At 37.5% G+C, this 5,453-nt stretch overlaps 1 pseudogene; it reads left to right on the plus strand.

Moving 5' to 3' along the window:
* Positions 1–5,088: 5,088 nt before the first annotated feature.
* LOC134229509 (5S ribosomal RNA) lies at positions 5,089–5,209 on the plus strand (annotated as a pseudogene).
* Positions 5,210–5,453: the final 244 nt, after the last annotated feature.

Genomic DNA, 5,453 nt, shown 5'->3' on the forward strand with positions numbered 1-5,453 from the left:
TAAACCAATATTAACAATTTCCAAACCTCCGTTTTTTCTATAATTATAGCAAACAGTTCTTTTTAATGGTTCCGCCGTACTGGGCCATAAAAATCTAAAAATAGCTTTTTCGAATTGTTTTAAGTAATAATCCGGTAAAAGACAGACAGATCCTACATACCATATTTTAGAACAGGCTAAAACTTTTACGACAATTGACTTTTCTACAAAAGACAAATACCTCTGTTTCCATAAATTTAAAGTTTTAATAAATTTCTTAAGAATCGGTTGCCAAATATCATCAGAAGTAAGATTATTACCAAATTTAACCCCTAAAAGTTTACAATTTTCAACCCATGATATGCCGAAAGGATGGTCTGACCTATTTTTCCATTTCCCTAACCAAATACCTTTTGTCTTTTGTAGATTGAGCCTTGCACCCGAGGCGCGTCCATACAACGAGCACCAATACAGTACTCGCTCTATGGACGCGTCACAGGTACAAATAGCCAAACTATCATCTGCGTATAAAGATAATTTACTAGTTTTAGAAGATCCTGGTAGCTTGATGCCTGAAATTTGCTCGTCTTCCCTAATTTTGATGGCGAACGGTTCTAAAACTAAAACATATAACAATGGGCTCAGGCTGCACCCCTGGCGCACCCCCCTATGTAACAAAATAGGTTCCGAAATATGATTATTAACTATAACAGAGGAACATACATCAGAATATAAAGTTTTAATCCATCGAATGAGAGAAGGCCCGAAATTATAAGCCGAAAGTGCTTGAAATAAAAAGTCATAATTAACACGATCAAAAGCCTTCTCTTGATCTAAAGAAATAAAAGCCACCGGGGCTTGTTTTTGCTCACAGTAATCAATAATGTTCCTCATTAAATGTAAATTATCAAAAATGGTGCGCCCTGGCACGGCGCAGGTCTGATCAGGATGAATAATGTGTTCTAAAACTTTTTTGACTCTATTTGTAATTACTTTAGATATCAATTTATAGTCGTAATTCAACAAAGAAATAGGTCTATAATTTTTAACATTTTCAGAATGCTCTTGATCTTTACAAAGTAAAGTAATATAAGATAATTTCTGACTATCTGATAAATGCCCTTCTTGAAAAGTACAATTCATAACTTCTAATAATGGGTCAATAAGTATATTTATAAACGTAGAATAAAATTCTTTTGTAAGTCCGTCTGCACCGGGAGACTTATTATTGTCCATATCGCGGAGCGCTATTAAAACTTCTTCTTTTGTTATGTGACCTTCACAGCTGGCCGAAATATCATCAGGTAATTTTGGAACGCGTTGTAAAAAATCGTCAGCTAAATCCTGATCAATACCCTCGTCCGTGTACAATTTAGAATAGAAATTCTTAAAAACACCCAAAATATCGCCGGAATTTGTATAAGTATTGGAAGACTCAGTAATTTTTGTAATAGTTTTCTGTTTGGCTCTTTTAATTTCCTGTTGAAAAAAGAATTTGGACGGTTTTTCCTCATTATCTAAACTTTCAGCTTTTGACCTAATTTTCGAGCCGGTATAATTTTGTAGCTGAAACTCTTTAATTTGACTTTTAATTTCCTTTAATCTATCTATAAACTGACCAGGATTTTTATTTTCGAAATATTGCATCTGATAATAAGACTTTTCTAATTGCCGTAAAACATTACGTTTAACATTAGATTTTTTCTTACAATAGTGAATAGTAAAATTTTTAATTTGTTCTTTTAGATGATCCCATAGCTCTAAATACATATCAAATCCTTCTATCAATTCAGTCCAATATTTAGTAAATTGTTTAATGAAAGTTTTATCTTGTAATAAAGAATTGTTAAATTTCCAATATCCCTGCCCAAAATTAATTGTATCGGAATTTGAAACATTAATTTTTAAAAGAACTATATCATGATCACTATTACCAAAGGGAATATTTTGAATACTTGTAATATTTTTACATAAAACCTTAGATACATAGAATCTGTCTAACCTACACGCGACATTTGAAGAAGCCCAAGTAGTTTTAATTACATTAGGATATAAAAATCTAAAACAATCAATAAGTTGGAAATCGTTAATAATATTCTTTAAATTGTCGCTACCGACGCTACCGTAAATGGGGTTTCCCCCGATCTTATCTAGTTTTGTATTTAAAACACAATTAAAATCCCCCCCAATTATTAAATGCTTATTACATAATAGTAAAGGGTATAAATCGTCAAAAAACATAATTCTATCGTTTTCATTATTAGGAGCATAAATATTAACAATTCTGTAATGCATATCATTATAAGTAATATCTACATACACTAACCTACCATCCATATCTAAATGAAATTTATTAACTACAATATCAGGATTTAAAATTATTATTCCGACTCCTCTACTTCTGTTAGATCCAAAACTAAAATAACATTTATCTGTGTTAAATATAGACTTTATAGCTAAAACGTTATTTATATTATTAAAATGGGTTTCCTGGAGTAATACAATAGATATCTTTTCCTTTAAACATTGAGTAAATAATTCAGACTTCGACGGGTTATTTAATAGGCCGTTAATGTTTAGGGTCGCTAAAGTCAAGGACATTGTGAGTGGTATTTAAAAAGGACAGGTAGAAGAGCCGGTATTAATGGAACAAAAGAGTTTAGACACCTGGTCTGAGACAAATAAAAATCTCGTGAAATAGAACTCAAGTGAACTAAACATGAATAACAAAAAGTACACAGAGAATGAGAACAGAAACTTAAACAAAACAAAACAAAATAATAATGAACAGACACAAACAAAAAGAACAAAATAAACATAACTAAAACACAAATTATAATATAAGTAATTAAACAAAACCAGGAAAAGTTCCTTACGTAATTTTGGAGAGTCCAGGGACAGGCCGAGTCGTTTACCAGGGAATATACCGCCGCCATAGTCCATTAAGAGTTCGTTTCACAAATAAAGTTACTTACAACAGTTAAGTTTTCCTCTGTGCCCTGGAAGGCTCACAATCAGGGTCCGGGGGGGTCGGCCGTTTCGACCCCCTCTTGACAGTGGACCACTCATCCTCATCTGTGTCCGCGTCCATAAGTTCTGCCCAGGACTGCGTCTGAGGGGACACCACAGTGTCACCCCCTGGGGTCCCCAGCTGGGTACCACTCAATAATTCGTCTACTAGGGAGGAGTCGCCCGCGGACTCCCCCTCTGCAGGAGAACCACCCCGGTCCCCCTGGCCTGTCTGTGAGGGGTCAGCAGCCACTGACCCCCCCTGGGGACCGTCATGGTCCTCCGTCTGTCTAGGGGAGTCCACGGACTCCTCCTCCTGAGACGTACTAACGGTCTCTGTGTTTGGGGACTTGCCAACAGTCCCATCCCCCTGGGGCTTACCAACAGCCCCGGGGAGGTGCCATGGTCAGGGACACCCTGTTCCCCTCTGATGTTATGAGGCCTACCGACAGCCTCCTCGGACCTGCCAACAGAGAGAAGCGTAACTTCGGGGTTTGCTCTTGTTAAAACTTCCATAATGAGGGCACTCACCCCTCAAAGGGCCGACCTCCTCGCACTTGAAGCACACAGGAGGCCGACCGGGGATAACAAAGAGACATTATGGCTAAAGATGGATGAAATGTAAGGAATATACATCTGCTCCCCCTCCTTCATTCGGATCACTGCAGTCCTGATCCCCGTCATGATGCCGTTCTCTGTGACCCACTCTAGTTTCTCGATGTCGCCGTATTTGTCGATGCAGCTTCTGACTTCCTCCTGAGATACCCAGAGAGGAAGCCAGTGGATACGTACTTGTACAGAGACTCTGTCACATGCCTGCAGAAGAATGTTAGATTTCTCCACATTGATCTGCCTCCCGTCCAAAGAGGTAACGGTATCCTGGGACTCAAAAATCAGTGTCCCCGCGCTAATACTCGTATTCCGTCTCCTAGGAGAAATGTAAAAAGTCTGATCACGTATCAGAGGTCCCCCTGCTGCTCATCTTTATAGTGTGGGCCATAATGAGACTCTCTGACATATCTTCTACTTGCAACATTCTGGATACTACACTTTGATCTTAGCCAAAAGGCCGAGAAGCGATGCCCGTTTCGGCTTCGAAAAACTCTCTATACAATAAAAAATACACAATTCTTTAGTGTTTAAGTCTTGTTTCTTTCCCTCAATACTTCTTTATAAATCTCAATGAATGATAAAATCATTTTACATTGAAAGAATTATTTTACGGATATTTTAAAAATTTTATATTGACTTAAAAATGAAAATAATAAATGTTAACTTGTGTTAAATAATTTTTTTTAAAGTCTATGACAGCAAAACGTATGTAAATCGTTTCTAATGCAAAGGCTGCAATGCACTATGCAGGTGCGAGAAATTCTGAAACTCGGTCTTGAAAATTCAAGTTCAATCGAAATCCATATTTTTAGTTTTAGACATAGAATAACTTACATAACATTGAATTCAAATGATGACACAGGGGCAGTTTCAAAATCCCATGACCATTTCGCCCATTTTCTCCATTTCCCGTGATCCCCAACAGCTGCCAGGCCCCTGCTTATGCCCTGCCCTACCACACAACTTGCAGACCAACGCCTGTACATATCACAGAACAGCAAGATATAGGGACTCGACCTCCTTTCTTTCCAGCTACAATTCGTCCCCTGAACCCACCCCGCTTTTCGGAGGAAATCCCGGACGAGTGGTTTTAGGCCCTTAGTTTCGCATTTCTGATAGGTAGATTCCAAAATTTTTCCAGGCCGCCCTTTCGCCCCCAATGCACACGGAAAATTATCCCACCAATAAAAGCCACCACCACATGCACTCCAGCCCCGCCTGTCTCCAACTTTTCTCTTTTTGACCGGGACTTTCCTGCGAAACTAACAGCTTCGCTTTAAAACAGCCAGCAAGGCGTGCCACTTTGTTTCGCTCTTAAATTGGATATATCCATAAATTGAAACCCCCCCCCCCCTTCCATTTCCTTTTCAATCATTTATTACTTTAAAAAAAAAAAAAAAAAAAAAGCAAAATAAGAAAGACTAACACTTTATCTGACTTACTGCATTCTTTTCAGGCATTTGTTCCCTTTTCCCACTCTAGGATGCCGTCTACGGCCACATCACGTTGAAAGCACCGGTTCTCGTCCGATCACCGCAGTTAAGCAACGTCGAGCTTGGTTAGTCTACCGGATAGGGTGACCGCCTGGGAATCTCAAGTGTCGTAGTCTCTATTTTGGTTTTGGGTGAGTTTTTTTCTATTGAATTTTTTTTTTGAAATGTTTTTTTTTTATTTTCGTTTCTTTATTTTTTTTTCTTTTTTTTTCTTTCTTTTTTTTTTTTTTTTTTTTTTTTCTTTTTTTTTTTTTTTTTTTTTGTTTTGTTTGTGTGTGTGCGTTCTTTTTCTTTTCTTTTCTTTCTTTTTATTTTTTCCTCTCCTTTTGTAATTTCTGTCTGGAATGGAAATCTGCAAAA

The sequence above is a fragment of the Saccostrea cucullata genome, unplaced genomic scaffold (genome assembly GCF_032062105.1).
Source record: "Saccostrea cucullata isolate Sc308-1 unplaced genomic scaffold, CSIRO_AGI_Scuc_v1 ctg14604, whole genome shotgun sequence".
NCBI classification, from domain to species: Eukaryota; Metazoa; Mollusca; class Bivalvia; order Ostreida; family Ostreidae; genus Saccostrea; species Saccostrea cuccullata.